This window comes from Planococcus citri, chromosome 1, assembly GCF_950023065.1.
Source record: "Planococcus citri chromosome 1, ihPlaCitr1.1, whole genome shotgun sequence".
Taxonomy (NCBI): domain Eukaryota; kingdom Metazoa; phylum Arthropoda; class Insecta; order Hemiptera; family Pseudococcidae; genus Planococcus; species Planococcus citri.
The window spans coordinates 20,399,320-20,421,269 of record NC_088677.1 but is presented as its reverse complement, the minus strand read 5'-3'; the positions used below and the strand labels follow the sequence as shown (position 1 = coordinate 20,421,269).

The following is a 21,950-nucleotide window of genomic DNA, read 5'->3' as shown; positions in this document are numbered from 1 at the left end:
CTCAAATGTGGATGAACTGGTTAAACAGGTCGAATCTAATATACAACTCGATTTTTAGCTGCCCAACTTCATATTCACGCTTTCTGGTGCAAATTCAAAATTCTGGAGAAATTGAAAAATCGCGCTGGAGGCTCCAGAATGGCTCGAAATGGTGAAATTTGGATTTGGGGGGGGGGTTAGTTTTGGACAAAATACAGCGATTCGCGTGAATTCTATAAATTTCCACACAAACGGTTATCTTTTGATTTTTTTGGATTTTTTAATTTTGAAAAAAGCTGGTCTAAAAGCCACTTTTAAGGTGTTACTCTCAAAATCGGCTCAAATGCGGATAAACTCGTTAAACAGGTCGAGTATAATACACAACTCGATTTTTAGCTGCCCAACTGCATATTCACGCCTTCTGGAGCAAATTCAAAATTCTGGAGAAATTGAAAAATCGCGCTGGAGGCTCCAGAATGGCTGGAAATGGTGGAATTTGGATTTGAGTAATTAATATTAGTTTTGGGACTTATTTTAACCATTTTTATTGATCAATTACGTACTTTTTTTTTTAAAAAAAGCATGAATCGCCAAAAACAGTAAATTTTGAATTTTCAAAAATTCGCCAAAAATCGCAAAATGAACTTGGGCAGCTGAAAATTTGGTTTTGGGGGTTTTAGACTATGCTCTTTCCAAAAATCGCGGTCCCGTTCAAATCGGAGTGTGACACCTCAAGAGGTTCCCTTGTAGGTAAGTATACCAAATAATGCGAGGGGGTCATTCCACGTCAATTCGACCAAGAAGTGGTTAGGTGGGTCGGCGATTTTCTTGAAATTCTTCCTGTGGGAAGACCTTCCGAAGGGATGACCAATGGCGCAAATCGCAGCACTCTAGCCTTTTTTTAGAGGCTGCTAGGGGGTGTCAATTAAGTTTTCAGTGAACTTGAAACATCATCCATTTCAGCAGTGGATTACTCGATAACCGCGATACCTACCAAAATGGAACTTTTTCCAATAGTGAGGGGTTTTGAAAGGCTTTTTGGTGATATCGTAAAAATCAGTTTTGCCACTTTTTTTCGTACGAAAAATTAGCTCGAAAATTGTCAAAACGTAGATAGTTTTTATATCGTTCCGACGCTCAAAAATTCTGAAAAAAGTATATGTATTATGGACAACCAATTCATGCTGAACAACGTATTAAAAAATTGGGATGGCATTATGTCGTAAAGTCGATTTTAAAAAAATTGAAAGTTTTCGCCAAAAAAATGTGATTTTTTGATTTAAAACCTGAAAAAAAAATGTTGACAGGTAAAGTTGATCCATTTGACCGCTTTTTTTATGTACCTATATGTTGAAAAATTTGAAACAACCCTTTCACTCAATGAAATGAACTCATCACAAAAAATCAAAATTCGAAAAAATTCAATTTTCAATCCAAACATCAAAAAAAATTTACATTTATCCAGTTATCTTATTTGGACCTCTATCTGACAAATTTCATGAAAAAGTTGACATAAATTATTACACTCATAGTAAAAAAAATTAAAATTCGTTAATTTTTTCAATGCACTCAGAATTTTGATTTTTTTGTGATGAGTTCATTTGATCGAGTGAGAGGGAGTTTTCAACTTTCTCAATGGATACGTAAAAATAAAGTTAAAATGGGTCAACTTCACCAGTCAAAACTTTTTTTCATGTTAAAAGTTGTCCATAATATATTTTTTCAGAATTTTTTAGAGTCGGAACGATATGAAGACTAAGTTTTGAAACTTTTCAAGCTAATTTTTCGTACGAAAAAAAGTGGCAGCACTGATTTTTATGATATCACCAAAATCCTTTCAACCCCCTAACTACTGGGAAAAGTTCCATTTTAGTAGGTATCGCGGTTATCGAATTATCCACTGCTGAAATGGGTAAAACTTTGACGCATGACGCCCCTAGCAGCCTTTAAAAAAGGGCTTGAGGGCTGCGATTCGCGCCATTGGTCATCTCTTTGGAAGGTCTTTCCACAGGAAGCATTTCGAAAAAATCGCCCACCCCCATTACCACTTCTTGGTTGAATTAACGTGGAATGACCCGAGGGTTGATTCTTCCAAATAACACACCCGAAAAGAGTACGAATTAGTCGGGGGCCGCATAAGGATCAATTGCACCCCCCCTGCAGATCCTCCAGCACAACTTTTTTCTTAAAGGGAAAGTCCTAAGGAACATTTCTTCCTCAAAAAAACCATGGCCCTACTCACAAAATGGTGGCTATTTTGATTGACAGGTCAGCCGAAATCGCAGATTTTGCGTTCCAACATAGGACTTGCACGAAATTTTTTAAACCTTACAGTAGTAGATCGAAAAAGAAGGCAAAAATTCATCACCTGTCAAAAATTCAAGTGCTAAAGTGTATTTTTCGATTTTTGGTGAATTTTTGAAAATCAAATTAAGGCCAAAAAATGAGGGCGAAAATCAAAATCTTACTAAATTATCCTAAAAAGCTGAAATTTGGGATATCCCTATTTTCGACCTGCCAAATCGATTTCAAACTGTTTCAGACCGTTTAGAGTAGTTCTGGAGCCTCCAGCAGATTTTTGAAACTTGAAATTTCCACAAAATTTCATCAAATAGAGTTGGAAAGACGAAATTCATTCTGCAAACTAATTTCAATACGCTACGAAGTCGACTGCAGGTGGATTTCAAGTTGTTTTGGAGTCTCCAGTGACTTTTTGAAAATTACTGGAGCCTCCAGTAGATTTTTGAAACTTGAAATTTTCACAAAATTGCATCAAATGGAGTTGAAAAGCTGAAATTTACTCTGCACTTCAACTTTAGCTCTTTCTGAAGACGACTTTAGGAGGTTTCAAGTCATTTTGGAGCCTCCAGCGACTTTTTGAAAATTCCTGAAGTCTTCAGCAAATTTTTGAAACTTGAAATTTCAACAAAATTTCATTAAATGAAGTTATAAAACCGAAATTTACTATACCTACATTTCAATTTTTAAACCGATCGATTTCTATAAGACGGCGCATTTGACTTTATTTACAATTCTTACGATTAAGACAAGAGTTAGTAACCGAATGGTCTAAGATTTTGGTGGTAAGTAGTAGATATAGTCTGAGTGACCTTCCATCAAGTTTTTGTCCAGGAGTATCAGGCTTCGGGAAAAAAGTGCGCCGTCTTGGCACAGGGTCCCTTATTCCAGTTCGATACATATATTTTTTGTGCATAGATTTCATACTTATTTGAAAATTTAAAAAAGTTCACCCTTTCGCCTCCATTTGAGGTAGAAGGATGAGATTCAGTTGACATCCTATTTTTGGATTTTGGAGCCTGCTGCGCTTTTTTTGAAACTTCAGTTTTTTTTTCAAAATTCCACAAAATCTGTTCGAATAAACTCTAGCACGTACTGTACAGAGTGAATTTCAGCTTTCCAAATCCATTAATTTCAAGTTTTAGAAATCTACTAGAGGCTCTATTAATTTTCAAAAAGTCGCTGGAGACTCCAAAACGACTTGAAATCCACCTGCAGTCAACTTCGTAGCGTATTGAAATTATAGTTTGCGGAATTAGTTTCGTCCTTCCAACTCCATTTGATGAAATGTTGTGGGAATTTCAAGTTTCAAAAATCTGCTGGAGGCTCCAGAACTACTCTAAACGGTCTGAGATTTGGCAGGTCGAAAATAGGGTATATCCCAAATTTCAGCTTTCTAGGTCAATTTGGTAAGATTTTGATTTTCCTCTCATTTTTTGGCTTTATGTATTTTGATTTTCAAAAATTCACCAAAAATCGAAAAATGCACTTTAGCACTAGAAATTTTGTCAGATGATACATTTTTGTTTGCTCTTTCGATCTACCTTACCTTTGTAAGATTTAAAAAATTTCGTGCAAGTCGTGTGTTGGAACGCAAAATCTGCGATTTCGGATGACCTGTCAATCAAAATGGCCACCATTTGATGAGTAAGGCCATGTTCTTTTCTTGGAGGGCAAGGGCTAGAAATGTTCCTTAGGACTGGACTCCCCCTCTGAGAAAAAAGCTTTCCCGGAAGGTCAGCAGGGGGGTGCAATTGATCCTTTTGCGGTCCCTTCGACTAATTCATACTCTTTTTGGGTGTGTTACTTGGAAGAATCAACCCTCGGGTCATTCCACGTCAATTCAACCACGATTTTTTTGAAATTTGTCCTTTTTCGTAGACCAGGGCACATATATGTATGTAGTTGGTCAGTGAAAAAGTATACCAGTGTCTGTACTCGTCAAAAATACAAAATAAAAACGCTGCTCGAGCCAAGCGTAGAGAATAACTGCATTGAAGTGCACTAATGACGTTGCTTGTCGATCTGTATGGTCTTCACTTAACCTTTCTTATGATGAGTGAATGAGTGAGCTATGGAATGACTTAGTTTTCTCGTATAACATTCACTCTTGAAAAATAAAAAAAAAGTTGAAAATGAGAACCTTTGTTTTTCAGAATACTTGGAGCTTTTTTTACCTAATACATAGGTAGGTATGCCTGCCTAAACGAAAATACAGATTTATTGAACATCACATGTGGAAGCATCTTTCTAGAGGTAGGTAGGTAGGTCTAGGTACATAGAAGCAAGACTCTCGAAATTCATTAAATACTGTCGCTCTCCTTTCATCGAAGAAAAATAATACGATTAAACTACGAATAGTAAATATTTATTTGACTAAGTAATCACGAAAAATATCCCGCTTATTATAAAAATACAACCAAAAATTTATAACTCTTAAGTTTAAGTATACCTATACTAAGTAACCTACGTACACATTTAGTGACCAAACATCGTATTAAAAACTAGAATTACTTCGCTAACAAATCACTCGATAGAAATTTACGTATAAACCAAGCAAAAATTACGATGCAATAAATGAAACTGTTTGCTCGTAAGGAGACGGAGGAACCGGTGGTGGTGGAGTCGGCGAAAGTCTTGGTATTGCAGAATGACGTAAAACAAACCTCACAATTTCTTGTAGCCTTAGCATCCACTTGCGCAAAGGTATATGCTTTATCGCATGTCTGTGTATCATTATCACCAGCATCAATTGTAACTATTCCACCTCGTTGATACCACCATTTACCTAAAATAATAAACAAGACGTAAGCAAGTACATACTTAATTCAGTTTGTCTGCAATTATTCCATCACTAAAATCAAAAGATACCTACAAAAAAAGTGCTAAATGTATCCATATCTTAAAACTCCCATGAATAAAGTAAATTAAATGCAATGATCGTATAATTTGTCACAAAACTAACGTAACGGCGAAAACAAAAAAAAAAAAAAGAGGTAAGCAGATAGGTAACTTTCGTGATTCTCACCACCATCAATTTGCTTCCTCACAACGAAGCAACCTGCTTTTTTCTTCGTAGACTCAGGGGGTATATCGAAAGGCTTAGAATGGGCATCCTTATCAAGGGTATTACCATCGCTACATACTAATTCTTTTTTCGTTGTTGCGGCGGCACTTTCCCCTGCTTTCGATACCCCCCCGCCCTGCACTGCGGCGGCGGTGCTTGTAGTCGCTGGGGTGGTGACGGGGTCAGGATCTTTACATTCATAACATTTCAACGGATCAGCTCCTATAACTACATCGAAAAAAGTTATATTAGGATTAGTTAGATGAATCTAGGAAGAATTTATAGGTATCTAACAGGAAAATACATCCTTCAGAACATTCATAATGCATACATCGTACATATATTATTACATCGAGTACGATTGTAAAAATTCTTACCCGCTGATACGAGAAGCATTAAAATTGAAGCGCAAAGTAAACCGGTATTAAAGTTAGGCATAGCGATGCACGTATTAATTTAATAACAAATTTAATTAAAGAATGAATTTCAGAAATATAGTATCACTTTTGATGAATACTTTATACTTATTTAGCCGTTGAAAAAGTGCTGATTGTAGTTTGACTGGTCTAGACGCATATCACTAGACGTACAGTTTTGGTAGCCATATAATTTTACTTTTTATTGAAAACTCGAGGTGCGTTACCACTTGCAACTAAACGTAAAACCGATTTTTAAATCATTTTTTATTTTTAAATGCCTTAGGATCGATGGGAAAGTGTAGGAGAAGGGGAAATATCGAGCAATGTGCAAAATTATGACAGATTTTTGCCTAAATGAATGTAAAATTTGTTTTAAATTTTTACGTCGAGTATTGATGCATCCTATGTTGACAAATAAATATGAAATAATATTCGGCTATGAAACAGCTAGATGAAACTTTTCAGTTGGAACGAAACATTCGGGTATTGGTTTTGTTATTTTATTGGTACCTATTTGTATTTTTGTCGGTTTTTGTTATGTTTTTTTCGGGGTATTGGTATTTGTTTTGGTTATTGAGGTTTTGTTTTTTTGTACATTATTTTCAAATTTTTGTGAAAAATAATCCGTTTTGAAGTTTGAGCAGAAAAGATAAGATAAATTTCATGCTCTACAATTTCTTCTCGACCTCTTTTTTCATTGGATACGTATATAGGTAGTTTTCACAAAAAGTCCCCCTTCAATGTTTGAAAAATAGAAAATACAAAAATTAAGATTTGTAAGTGTAGGAGTTACCAAAGTATGTATTCAAATGTTAAATCAAAATTGAGGGATTAAGGATCGACTGCTGCTACATGAAAGATGAGGTCTTTCAACTAGAGATAGGTATTAGGTAATCAATTTCTAGATACTTAATTAATATTTTGGAACTTGCGAATAAACTTTCCAGAAAGTTTCTGGGAATTTATATTTCTTCAAAATACGAGGTAATCGCTACTTACTTATTTTGATTTGAAAAACTATTAAGTATTTTGAAAATGTTATTTAATCAACTATATTAGGTAACTTATAAAATTTCCCATTTCATTTATTTACAAATTTTTGAAATTTTTCTTTAATTACAGTACTTTTATCAATATTTTAAAAAAAATTTAACGCTTTTTTTACAATTTTATTTCACAATTTAAAACAACATAAATTGCCATGGAAATTTATGCATTTGAAAAATTAGCAGAAATTTCCTTCATAAATTTCCAGAAACATTCCAAAGTTTCCCATTATCTTTAATCGTCAAGCATCAACAATTACAAAAATACAAAAAAAAAAAAAAAAAGATTCAATTCACATTTTTTCTTTACAGTATTTACTATTTACTATTTAGTTTGGAAAATTAAACTAAAAATAACAGAAAAACGTTTTGTTCCCAACCTTAAAGGCTATAATTACTCGTAGAGACGATTTAACCATAACACAATGTTACAAAAAAAAAGCATCAAATGTAAGGGGGGAAAAATAAAAAGTAAAAACTTAGCATGATGAATCAAGCTTTTTCAGAATTTTACAGTACTCGAAATAACGCTAAAAATAACAGGAAAATGTTTCGGTATTGTTAAGTTATTCTCTAAGTAAGCGGTATTGGTATTGGTTTTGGTTTTGGTACTGTTTTTTGCACATTTCAACTTTTTTTTCCGGTATATTGTTGAAAAATTTGGTAACGTTACCAGTCCCTGGGTTGAATTGAACTTGAAACCTGGAAAAACTCAAATCTCTTTGATGAAACAGTCAGGCATCATATCTGGTCATTTTCTGACGACTTTGTCCTTATTTTCAATTTTGGTCCTTGAAAGTCCTTTTTAAGTTCCTATTTCCATGATTTATTTCTTTAAAAAAATTTAAATTACTCATTCTCACAAATAAAAAAATAAAGAATATTCGTTGTTTCTGAGTCAGAATTTTTCTAAATATTTCCCATTGAAAGAAAAACTTTTCCTGGCTCTTCAAACAGTCATTTGGTAAAGAGCCCCTCAAAATTGATAAAAAAATATTTTAAAAAAACGAGAATAAATCAAAATTCAGAAATTTTTTTGAAAATATCCCATTTCCACATTAGAATTGTCAACGGCCCCAAACAATGTTGGCCGTCTTGTATGGAGCTCCCCCCTCCAAAAATTTGGGAAAAATAAAAAAGATGAAAAATTTATGTCTGTAGAAATTTTTTGAAAATTTTTCAATGGGCAGAATCTTTCTGAATAAACACATTTTCAAAAACCTTCCCCTGGTCTCCCAAATGATGTTGGTTTCCTTACAATCCTCTCAAAGCTCTCAATCCCCCCCCACCTAGGTTTGCCACCTACATAAAGACCTCTGAAGTGGAAAAAAAATTAAACAATAAATTAATGCATAGGGTACATACTCGTATATTTTTCTACTTCAATCTCCTTTCAGAGTTCTTTTAAAAGACTTCTCTTCTAGAGAAGCCTCCTTACTTGTTTGATGTGTCATTTTAAAATGGGTATCTTTTTTGCGCCGGAGGTCTTCAAAATTTGCGGGAGGCTGACATTTAAAAACTTGAAAACAATTCATTGGACTTCCAGGTATTATGTCAGACTTGAAAAAAAATAATAATAATGATAAATAAACGGGGAAAAATTTAGTTGATTTTCTGATATTTTGTCTAACTTTTTTTTTTGAGGGGAGGGGGGGATTTAAAAGCTTTTCTCCTAACTTCTGACTTTGAGAACTTGAAAAAATAATTTCAATGAATTCTTGGTATTATACAAGACTTTCAATTTGAGCAAAAAACGTATCCATGATTTAAAACTTTCCTTGGAGAAGAGACTTTATATATTACCTACACCCATTTTCATTATGGCAATTGGCAATCAACGCCGAAAATGATCAATTTGGTACTGAAATCAATCTCAGGTCGCCCAAACAATAATCTTAGCTAGTTCAACTCACCCAGTTAATATAAAACTTGAAAAATCGAGGTAATTTATAACTATCAAATTAATCTTTAATGAGTCTTCATCTATTTGAAGCCATATGATGCCTCTCCAAAAAAATTACCTTTCTGTAATTTTCAACTTTGACTCTCCCCACTCCAGTGGTCAACTCTGGCTCCCAAAAGAATCCCATTCCCCGTGTTTGACTTTATTTGATCAATTAGAAAAGGTTCCAAGTCCCAAGTCATAAAATGTCTTTCATTGTTGTTTTCAAAGCTATAACACGTAAGATAAACAAGTTGCCTATTTCGAAAATTGAAGGGGTAAATAGAATACGTTTTCAAAATCCAAGAGCCAAAATCCAATTTTGACCATGGGGGTCGGTAGTACTTTGAAAAATGAACAAAATTACCTATTATGACTTTTTGCCCAACTTGTAAATTGAAGGAGCTACAAAATATGATTTTTAATTCCAAATAATCTCGATGGAAAAAATGAATGCGGGAATGAATACCACGTCAAAAAATGAACAAATTTTGTTATAATCATTTTTTTTCCTACTCTTAAAATTTAATAAATTTTTGAAGCTCAACAATGTTCGATTTGCTGAAAATTAATATTTTTTCCTTAAAAGTAAAAACTGTAATTTTTATATTTAGATAATATATTTTAGCATGGCGAATTCATTCATAATGTCTTCGTTTTTGACGTCTTCTGACTAGGGCTGTTCTTTTTTTTTTTTTTTAATTTTTTTCAAAATTTTGGTGATCCAGCGCTGAAAGAGATATAAGTGGCTGTTAGATCTATTCCTACATAAACACTTTCGTTTATCACCACGAAGATCACAAAGTAGTTTCATCGTTGGAAATCGACAAATTTTTCCTTACCAATTCTCGTTGTTCTAGTAGAATATTAAAATTTTTACGTGATTCGCATAAATTCGCGAAAAGCACCAAAATGTCGGACAAAAAGGATAAAATTAAGGAAGAAATCGAGATGGTGGAATTGAAGCAAAAAGAAGGGTAATATTAAATTTACGTATATATCTCATTACCTAAATATAAACTCATACCTAACGAGATTAGTTACTCTTCCATTTTTTTGTCACCAACTTCGCAAAGAGGTTTTCTCACCTTGACTCGAGTTTCCATCATTTTACGAGATGTATAGCAGGTATAGTATTATTATCAATAATGTATTCAATTTACAGGCAAACGAGCAGTTTGACGAATGATCCGTTGACCATATCAGACTCTGAAGAAAGTACGTATGCAATTGCCATTTGTCTATCTTTACAAACTTAGCTTTAGTGTGTCTACCGGCACGAAAAAGGCGAGAATTGGAACTAGGTAGCACGAAATCACGAAAATAGTATAGAAATTTCTTCAAAAAGCACGAAAAAATGAGATAGTTTTATAAAATTTTGAGTGAGAAAAGATGAATGAAAATTTTGCAGATCACTGCATCGAATTTTTTTTTAATTTAAAAGAGTAGTCTAAAAATCACAAAAATTCCTTGACTCTGGATTTCAATATAAACTGTACGAACCTTGCTAAGAGTTGTGTGAATTTTTTTTTTGATAATTTTCTCGTTTTTTTTTAAATGATGAAATGGAAAATGAGGGGTGGAGGGAAGAGAGTGAATCTTGAAATCTTATATGCCTTCATGGAGAAAATTATTTCTAAAAAATCTATTAGGTAGGTATAATATTTTTAGGAACACCTTGAAGACTTGTTTGGGGAGGGGGGGGGGTATAATTATGGATAGATTTGACGACATGTACGAAAAAAAAGAACAAGAATTTCGCCTTCTGGATTTTAGTAGACATCCTGAGCTTTTTATTCTATGTGGGTATTGAGTTTGTACCTGTAATTTTACAGAAATCGACGAGGAGTTTCGCTCGTCTTTGAAAAAGTATAACCAAATATCGCGCAGAATTCGTTTGGCGGCCATCGAGAAAGAGAAACAAGAACTCGAAGGGGTTGATAAATCGCCGGTAAATAAATACTATCCGGGAACGAAAATCGACCGATTAAAAATTCTCGAAGAGGAGAAAGAATTACTGGAGAAAATGGAAAAGTTGGCCCAATCGAAACAAGAAAAATAATTCATACGAAATTTCTCGAATCGCTTGTTAACGCGTCGGTGTCTTTTTAATTACATACGTACGTTATAAATAATTAAATATCCGTTAGTCTACGTAATAAATATTTGTAATTCGATATGTTTCTTTTTTCATCCATTATTCTTCTCGTCAGAGTAATTTTGATTCCATTGAACCTACTGCTTGATGCTTGAGTACCAAACCTATTAGTTGAGTTTGTATTTGTATCTGTGTAGATTAGAAATAGATAAAGTTGGAAAAAAGAAACGTAGGTAATTACAGCACCAAAATAAGTATAACTTTGGTATTGGACTATTTTATTGGTATTGAATTAAAATTTTCAATTTTAAATTGAATGTTAAAACTAAGAAGCGTAAAAATAAAAAATGAGATTCATATGTGAAAATTGAGTAGAAATACTCAATCAAATTGTTCAGAAGATTAGATAAAAAGTAATAGAAAATTGGCTTAGGAGAATGAAATAACATTGTTTTCTAGGTAGGTAAGGTTATTTAAATTAGATTAAAAATTAAATGTGAAAACGATTCTCATCGCTTCATCCAAGATAAAATAAAAATAAACCAAATGTAAGAAGATTAAAATGAATAGTACCAATACCAACCAAGTTGTAAAGATGATTGTTTTTATTCTAGGTATTTTGTACTAATTGTCTAATTTCGTTTTAACATTCGATCTAAAATTTAATTTAAATTCATACCAAAGTTATTTCTGGTGCTCTTCAAAGCGCATTTTCTTTTACTTTTTCTCCAATCTTCAGAACTTGAACAAGTAGATTATATTTTTACCTTATTTTGTAAACATCTCAACTTCACTTTTAATTTAAATTTATTAGTTAATGCCTACAATACTAAAATTTATTTGGTGCTGAACTCTTAAAAAAATGGCAAAAACCGAACAAGTCGGAGCGCACAAGCATGGTCATGCGCGCGCAGACACGTGCTTCTTATCACTTCGTCATGCTCTATCACCGCCAACAATTTTGTAATTTAGGTAGGTAACATTTTGAAATTTTGAAATTTTCATAAGTAAGATCAATAAGTATTCAAAAATCTATAAGTTGAAATGTGATCTTGAAGTAATTTCCACCAATATTCAACGTTGTTATTTCATCATAATTAAATGATATAATGAATTCATATTAATCTATTATCCCGATCCGGATCCAATGAACAAACGACTGCCAACTTGAGTAAGCCAACACTGCCAACAGTGTACAAAACATCTAAACATGAACATTTGTCGCAAAATAATACAGAATTCATCATCATTTCTTCGTTTCCAAACTCCAGTGTGTTTTCCAATCGTATCTGCTTGAAAGGTCGGAGCTTACCAAGGACATGGTAAAACTACGCTAGATGTAATAGATAATAAAAACTCTGAAATTCATCACTGTATCAGCATATTCTCAAGTTGGTTTTCGTCTTCACAACGGAATTTTCGTTGTCGGTCCAATGATCTTGTATAAAAACATAGTACTCAGTCGGGATATCAAGGATGATCAAGCTGTAAACGAAGACAGTCTGGAATTTTTTCGTCATCTAGAACCTCGTCCAGACTAACTGATACTCGGATTAGGCGAAGACAAGAGTCTTGAATCGTTTAATAGAGAATTAATCGTACAATTCAGAAAGCTCGGGTTAGCTTTGGAAATTCTCCCTAGTACAAGAGCAGTGCAGATGTACAACTTCGTCACAGAAACACGTAACGTTGTCGGAGCTTTTGTGCCACCTAGACGTTTCAATATTACAATCGAAGATTATCTCTCTAGTATGCGGAAATTTGGTACGATATACCTACGGTCCAGAAACTGCAGCTTTTGGTGAAGAAGCTGTTATTCGACAAGCCAGAGAGATGGGAATCAAAGATAGTACTTAGGTAAGTAATGATAAAATTACAACTGTATAGGTACCTCACGTGTTTATATTTTCCCCCTTGTTTCAGGTTAGATTTTTTTGGAATAAACGTTGGTGGGTCTATTATGTATAGTGAAAAGTGAAACCAATCCTGTCGTTAAGCTACATAACTTCCAACAGTATATAGCAATATTTTAAAGGATGTTCGAAATTTCATACGTTTATTCTACAAATCAAATTTGTATGTGTGAATTGGAAGTACAGTTTTCTGTCTATTAATTTCATGATTTTCTCTGTAGTTTTCCTGTTTTCGTTGCTTTTTGCTTTAATATTGAATCAAATCGAATCTGTTGTATATTACTTCGCACTGCAGTTTAATAAGTAAGTGAGACCGGTTATTTCGACCATTCGTTATAGGTACCTATGTACGTTTCCCAGCGTACAAGTGATTTACAATTTACGTGTCTGTCATCGTTGATTTATCGTTATGTGTACTGGTGGCATTTGTCAGCTCGACTGTTATATGATATGTACGGTTATTAGTAGTTGGTTATTCGATGAGAAAAAAAAATTACCTCAAGTGAGTCTTGGGAAATATTAAATTCAAAACTATGATCTGTGTTTTTCCAAACCAAGAAACATTTTTTGAATTATTGTCAAATTTCTCAGATTATAAACCCTACTTCGTCCCTGATGAAAAATTGTTTACCTGTTTCAGGAACATAATTCACTCCGTCGTCAGCCAATTACCTATACCTAGGTACCTATAGAACAATCAAACTCCTAGAATGGCTCAACTAGTATCTACCTAGTTATTCGTATTGATGCGACTTTTTTGACAGTAAAGGTGGATGAGACCTTCCTTTTCCTATTCACCTCCACTTTAGACGAGATCAAATATTCTTCCTAATCTGACACATATATCTCACAATAGTCACAAATGTCACAATGGAGAAAAATATGACATCAAACCGAACCTGGTTCAAAATAGAAAAACACTTGAAAAACCATCATTATACGTAACTTCATATTCGGTAAACTGAAATGTTCTGTACTGTAAACATGTTTATATACAAATTAAACCTATATAAACTTCACACGTTCTTTACAGCCAGGATCGTACCTATTTGTTTTTCATTTCCTGCAACCATAAACGACCTACAATGCAAGAACATACCTATATCTACATAATACTACTCATAATTTTTACCAACTACCTACACTAGCACACTGCAGCAAACACCTTCCCCTTTAGGTGGTATCAACAAACAACAACGAAGAAAATCACTGACGTTTTATTGAAGTTCATAACCCTTGTATCATAAAGTTCCGTTTACAACTTGTTCGAGTATCAACTCTCTGTTCAACTGACGGAATGAATGAAATGATTTGCAATGATTATTAGTTCATTAGATCATAAATTATTCATATCTCTACACGAGACAGTTTTCGCCAATACCTATATACTCCGGAGTAACTGTACCACCTATGTGCATACCTTACATAGGTATCTGCGCTCGGTTTGATAATTTCAATACAAAACAAAACAAGCAAATATAATTTAATTTGTTTAAGCATACACCTATTATTAAAAATACCTATCAAATGCAGAATAATAATAACGTAAGCTTGAGTGTTACTCGAATAATATCGGAATTTTTTTGTTATTTGATCGAAATAATGAAACAGAAGTGTTGTTCGATTCAGTCTACGTTGATGAAAAATTCGTTCGCCATTATGTCCGCTTGTAATCCTGAAATTATGGAGGATATATTGAGCGCGAATGAAGATACAAGGTAGTACAATTATTCATTATTCGTCTAATGTATGTATGTACCATAAAGTATAGGTACCTAATAATTACGTAGATACTTTAATTAAGGAATACCTAATCTAGTCACGATGAGAAGAGTCAGCTTCAGCTATCGTTTCACTCTCAAGTCAATGAAATACTTCCATAATAAATATGTAGGTATACTTACAGGGTGATTCCTGGAATGATCTGTCAAAATTCTTCTGTAGATAGTACTTACTACTTAAGGACGTTATTACGTAAGATTGGTTGCCTATCTTGTGAATTAAAGGAGCCACGTGCTTCGCAAAAACAAAACTCAAATTCACTAATTTTGAAGAAAAAAAATCATCAAAAATACGAATGTTCGAATAATTTAAATGATGCCCATAAGGCATAAGTTCCATAACCCGTAGTATTCGGGTGGACGAACAAAAAATCATATCATGACAAATTACCTATCTTCAATAAAATTTTAAAATTGAAAAGGCAAACTTGGTTCAGTTGTTTTGATTCAATCCCTGGAAGTAGATTTTGAAAATTTTTAAGATTGAAAACCAATCATATAACTTTTTTGTCTTCTTCTCGAGTACTACATATCTATAGTGGAACTGGAACACCTTGTATAGTAATTATGTAGCCTGTAGGTACTCCTGCTTATGTGTTAATTAACTTCACTCTTCAGTCTTCAATTCTCAATTCGTCAAAAAACTCACATCACATCCACTGTACTTTCACAAACCGAAACGTGAAAATGAAAAATAATGCCAAAAAGGCAAAAATAACATAGAAATTATCTGGTCACGAAGTTGAAGTTGAAACTTGAGATTGAACTAATTGAACGAATAAGTGAATAGGTAACTTTAATTTCAAATTTAATTTCGAATCGAAAAAAAAATTGAAAAATTTCAAAAAATTACGTTGTTTTGTGTGCCACAACTGTAATTAAGTGACAAAGGTAATTTTTAACCACATGTTTTGCCAACACTGTTTCAAAAGATCGAGTGCAGCGCACTCTGTCTTACGACTTGTTCTCTACCAAGTTGAAACTTTTTATCATTAGTTTATCGATCGTCGTTGCATGATACAACGTGAGATTTTCCTCGTTTATTTTTAACATTTTTCGAACGAAATTTTACAATCATGGTTTCTGTATCGGAAGCTTATAATTATTTTAAATTGTTCGTATATAATTTGTGCACCAATGTTTGCTCGATTGTGAATTTTCCTCTGGTATTCGAAGCGTTTAAGAAAAGCGCCATCGAGTTCGCATCAGCTTGTAGTCCGGAATTGAGAGCTAACGATTGAAAATTTACGTATTTGGTATGTATTCTGGGCTATATCGATATCGTATTATGTTTAAAAAGTACTCCAACTCTAATGTGTAATGCTACGTCAATGTATTACTCATCTCATGTTCCAATTCTGAAGCGATTTCGTCGCGTGATGTGTGAAAATCAACTACTCTTTGATGATGATGGTTATTATCAGTAGTACTTATTATTCGGCTAATGGTATGTTTATGTTTATACACTATACAGGTGATATTATGCCTATGTATGTACTTTCTCGTCGCAGGTCTCGGTACCATCTAAGATCGTGAAAGTTTTTCAATTCGTTTTTACGTCCTTGATTTTGATTCACTCTATAAGATCTTCGTTTTTTTTGCTTTTAATTTAGCCGACGAAGTCGAACCATTATGTTAACCTTGACTACTTGAACATCGTCTGTCTGCTCTGGTCATACCTACTCATGTCGAGCAAGTAAACGTATTAATAGTGAAAAAAAAAACACCGCCTCTGGATGTAAAAGATCCTTCATAAAGAACACGTTTCCACTAGTTTATATTGAACATAGCGATTCCGAACTCGTTCGAAGGAAGTAGAGAAGTACCTAGTGTCGAATTGTGCTAGAAATTGACCGACGATCGCATATTTTGCATTCGTATCGTATTTCAACGTAAAAATTCAACATAGTTCGACGATTTCATTGGGCTCATTAACCCTTTGGAGGTTCTCTCTAGGTTTCCATGTTGTGGATAGGTACAATAGGATACCCTGCCTAATTGTCCAAATCATATTAAAGTTGAGCTTTCAAAGATAAAATCATGTAGGTATCGGAAAATGAAAGTTTTGGGAAAGCTCAGATCCTTCATTTCCGACAAAACAAAAAATGAATATAAGTTGAGAATTTTTGTTCAGAAGTAATATTCAAGGTCTCAATTTTGCTAAATTTTGTGTCATAATTCGATCCAATTTCCGACTAGATTTTACACCTTGATGAAAAATCCTCTCTTTGTGGCCTAGATTTTGGTTTTTTTCATTTTTTGGACGAAGGAATTTCCTTCACCAAGTTTTTATTTTTGCTCAACTTGCGAAATGCCAGACACCCTTCCCCCCAATCTTCTGAGACAACTTTTTTTCCCCAAGAGGACAAAGACATGCTAAGAAACATTTTAAAGAAAACTTGTCGAAAAAAATTTGCCCCAACTACTAACAAAATGGCGCCCATTTCGATTGATAGGTCAGCCAAAATCGCAGATTTTGCTTCCCAACACAGGATTTTCACGATATTTTTTTGAACTAGACAAAGCAACATCGAAAGAGCAATGAGCATGCAAAAATTCATCACCAGTTAAAATTTCAAGTGCTGAAGTCGACTTTTGGTAAATTTTTGAAAATTGAATTTGAGAAAAAAATCAAAATTTTACCAAATTGATGTAGAAACCGGAAATTTGGCAAATGCCCTATTTTCGACCTGCCAAATAGATTGAAAACGGTTTCAAACCGTTTTGAGCAGTTCTGGAGCCTCCAGCAGATTTTTGAAACTCGGAATTTTCATTAAATCTCATCAAATGAGGTTGGAAATTCGAAATTCACGCAGAATTCTAACTTGAACACGCTATCAAGTCGACTGCTAGTGGCTTCAAGTCATTTTAGAGTTTTCAGTGACCTTTTGAAAATTCTCGAAGCCTCCAGCTGATTTTCGAAACTTGAAATTTCCAAAAAATTTCATTAAGTTAAGTGCAGTTAAGATGTCAAAAAAATCCATTCTGTAAACTAATCTCAATAAAGTATGATGTGAACTACAGGTGGATTTCAAGTCGTTTTAGAGCCTCCAGCGACCTTCTGGGAACCACTGGAGTCTCCAGCAGATTTTCAACTGTCGAAATTTCCATAAAACTTTACCGAAAAGAGTTTAAATCAAAAGTTCACTCTGCATTTCAATTTAAACACCTTATGAAGTCTACTGCATGCGGGTTCAAGTCATTTTGGAAACTCCAGCAGTATTTTTAAAATTCCTAGAGCCTCCAGTAGATTTTGGAAACTTGGAATTTCCACAAAATTTCATAAAATGGAATTAAGAAGCCGAAAATTACTCTGCAAACTAATTTCATTACGCTATGAAGTCGACTGCAGGCGGATTTCGAGTCCTTTTGGTTCCTCCAGCGACTTTTTGGAAACTTCTGTTTTTCAAAAAATTCCCCAAAATCTGTTTGAATTGACTTTAACACGTACTGTGAATGGTCAGTTTCGGATTTCCAACTCGTTAGGTAAAGTTTTATGGAAATTTCCAAGATTGAAAATCTGCTGGAGGCTCCATTGGTTTCCAAAAAGTCACTAGAGGCTTCTAAACGACTTGAAATCCACCTGCAGTTGATCTCATAACGTATTGAAAAGGTTTCAAAAATCTACTGGAGGCTACAAGAATTTTTCAAAAGTCGCTGGAGGCTCCAAAATGACTTCAACTCACTAGCAGTGCGTGTTCAAGTTGGAATGCAACGTGAATTTTGGATTTTCAACCTCATTTGTTGAGATTTCGTGGAAATTTAAGTTTCAAAAATCTGCTGGAGGCTCCAGAACTGCTCAAAACGGTTTTAAACCGTTTCCAATCGATTTGGCAGGTTGAAAATAGGGTACATGCCAAATTTCAGCTTTCTAGATCAATTTGGTAAAATTTTGATTTTTTTTCTCATTTTTGATCAATTCTCAAAAATTTACCAAAAATTGAAAATTACACTTTAGTACTTGAAAATTTTGCTAGTGATGAATTTTTGCATGCTCATTCGATCCAGCTTCGTCCAGTTCAAAAAATATCCTGCAAGTCCTATGTTGGAAAGCAAAATCTGTGATTTTGACTCACCTGTCAATCAGAATGGCCGCCATTATGTTAGCAAGGCTAATTTTTTTTGACAATTTTGCTGTAAAATATTCCTTAGAATGTCCCCTTCGAGGAAAACGTTGTCTCTGAGGATCGAGGTGGCCACTGGAGGCTCCAAGAATTTTCAGAAATTCGCTGGAGGCTCCAAAATGACTTGAACTTACTAGCAGTCGACTCAATAGGGGTGTTTAAGTTGAGATGAAGCGTGAATTTCGTCTTTCCAACTCCATTTTGATGAAATTTTGTGGGAATTTCAAGTTTCAAAAATCTGCTGGAGGCTCCAGAACTGCTCAAAACGGTTTGAAACTGTTTCCAATCTATTTGGCAAGTTGAAAATAGGACATATGCCAAAATTCAGCTTCCCAGATCAATTTGGTAAAATTTTGCTTTTTTCCCCATTTTTGGCCTAAAAATTTGATTTTCAAAAATTCACCAAAAATCGAAAAATTCTCTTTACCAAGCCAATTTTTTTGGGGCAGGTTTACTTTAGAATGCTCCTTAGAACGTCCTTTTTATGAAAAAAGTTGTCTCGGATGATCGGTGATTTGTTGGGGGGGAGGGGGAGTGCAATTGCAGCATTCCTATTATCATATTAAGGTATACCGGACTAAAAAGAGTTGAAAAAACCTCTTGCACTAACCACGTTCCTTGAATTGTTAATTTTATTCGTAGGTAGGTAGTCGTCGTCATCGTCACCGTCGTCGTGTTTACGAACTCGCATATTTGGTTTTTTATTTCACCTTAAAGAATTGACCGCAAGTTATTGTGTTTTTATTAGCGTACCTATTCCGGTCACCTTTGAGTTTCTAATTACCTTAATTTTTCAGTAATTATGGTACGAATGATCGTGATGTGCACTTGATTGAATTTGTTTTAGAATTCTTTCGATATAATTATACCCAAATTAAAGTTTTCTCGTACCTATACGAAAGCTGCGTTGAATAATGTACATACCCACATGTATAAATCTTGACATTGTGTCAATTTATAACCCTACAGGTGTCCTTACACTTCAGACAATTAACAAACGACTATTACACGACGACGAGTTGAGTTCAGAAAAGTAAATCGTACACTCTTTGATGGATCATCTCGAGTAAAAAATAATGGTAAAACATGGTTATTCGTTATAAAAACACTAAACAGATCAGCGGTAGATCGAATTCGAATCTCACATGTACGATATAGTATAATAACCTGTTCTTACTTAGACGCGTAATTTACCAGCGAAAATTGCTCGGAAATTATGACATAATGTTCGGAATTAACGGCTGTATTTTGAAAACTGCTTACGTAATTGTGGACTGTGGTTTTCATGGTGCTTAAATCCGGTCCACGTAAAAAAGCAGTAATTATGCTCTCCAAATTCGTTGAAAATTTTGCAAAGTGCGTTTTCCTATACCTATCTACGTCAGTCAACGAAGTATGACCCTGGGTGAAGAGAAGAATCACCGAATGGGATGACTTTGCGTAGACTATACGAGTATCATGATGAGTACGAAGTATGAATTTGAATTTGAATTTTAATAAAACCTTCAGAATTGGAACCTTGTAGAGAGGTTATTGCCATAGATGAAATGATGACAATGATTTATCACCTCGATCGATTAAATTTTTTTATTTAATTGTTGGTAGGTAATTAGTTAGCTAGTTTAGTGGCTGATCTAGTTAGGTTTCAGTATTTTGGGGTTATTGTTAGGTATTATTATTATTGTTTATAAATACGTGAAAAAAATCACATATCAGCATTAAAAGCAACGAAATGATTGATATGTGTTTTTAACAAAACGTGTTTTTTTTTTCACTTTAAATGGTCTTATATAAGTAGTATGAGTATTTAGTCAACTGTGCATATAATTGTTCTTGTTTATTCTCGAACATGTCCGCCTGCTGTTTGACTTGACAGTCTGATACATTAAAAATATTTACCTACAATAGCTGACTGTTGTATAACAATAAAGTACATAACAAAAAAAAAACAAATTTTTAACGTACAATTTTATTAATTGCATTTTTTTTCATTTTATGTTTCAGATGTCCAAAAATTTATACCGAAAATGAGGAGAAGGAGAATTAAAATATGAAGATTTTTTTATATTATGTAATTTAAGAATTTTTTGTTATTATTTTGTTTTATTTCGTCTAATATTTTTTATTTGATTCATTTGGTTTATTGTGTAATGTGTATACGTCGATTTGCGAAGTATTATAATTAAATATTTTCAAAAACCAGTCTCCTACGGTGTGTGCTTTGTTGCTTAACAAGTTGCGGTGATAACAAACGAATTTTTTTTCAAACTAAAAGGAAACTGTTGAGAATCGTCCACCTAGGAAGTAATAATTTTGATTTTTTATCGTGTAAAAAAATTTCGTAATAATTTTATATCTTCCTCGAGTTTGAGTCGAGAAAATATACCGAATTGGATGCAATTTTCGCAGAATGTTTGTAAATGAAAGATGCAATTTATACGACAAGCAGGTATAGAGGTATCATATTTACGATGATGAGGTGAAACCGATCGTTAATCCGGATTTGAAAAGACCGAATACCTTCACAATGAGAATGAATTATTCACATATCAAATCAAACAACGTGTTAACAATGAATCTTGATTTTAAATAAACCTTTTGTTACTACACAAGTATAGACTTTTAATACTCTCACCGCGCGAACCTTCATGTGAGAAAGTTATTCATCGGCTGTATTCAAATCATTCTGTAAAGTGCAAGGCTCGTATTAATGATTTTTTATTTCACTCGTATTTTACTTATTTATACCTATATCTCCTTCAAAACGAGTCGATAAATAACTCGAGTAATCTGGTTTTAAAGCTTTATACATTTGCATAAAGTTTAATGGTTGTGTGTACTGGTACAATTATTGGTACATACATGTAGGTAACTACTTATCCAAATGTAGTGGGTACTTACTTGCTCAGCGGTAGTTATAATTATCAGCTTGTGTAGTCTCGTTGAATCATTCGTAATCGTAATGTATAGCTCTGGCTCAATTTAATTCTCGGTGGTCAACCACCTTCATATAGTAATTATACGTATTACGATATTGTCGTTCTAAATGTGAATTATGACGAGCATGAGTGTGGTAGGTAGGTACAGGTAGATAATCGAGCAAAACAACAAGTTCATCACCACAACGATGAAATCACTTGAACCTGAGTTCGTCATCCGCTCGTTGCAGGAATAAAATTCAATAACAGAGTATACTTTAATGAACATAACAATTTTTTATTCACAAAACGAAGTAATTTTTTGCGACAATAAGTACCAGAAAGCTTTACTTTTCGCCAAAATT

General features: G+C 33.7%; 1 long non-coding RNA gene and 1 pseudogene across 1 annotated transcript; both read left to right on the top strand.

Moving 5' to 3' along the window:
• Positions 1-9,663: 9,663 nt before the first annotated feature.
• Positions 9,664-12,777, top strand: LOC135834048 (uncharacterized; annotated as a pseudogene).
• A 1,712-nt stretch (positions 12,778-14,489) lies between these two features.
• Positions 14,490-20,872, top strand: LOC135849778 (uncharacterized). The gene is made up of 2 exons (XR_010559611.1): positions 14,490-15,799; positions 20,672-20,872. It is a non-coding gene; the product is annotated as an uncharacterized LOC135849778 (long non-coding RNA).
• Positions 20,873-21,950: the final 1,078 nt, after the last annotated feature.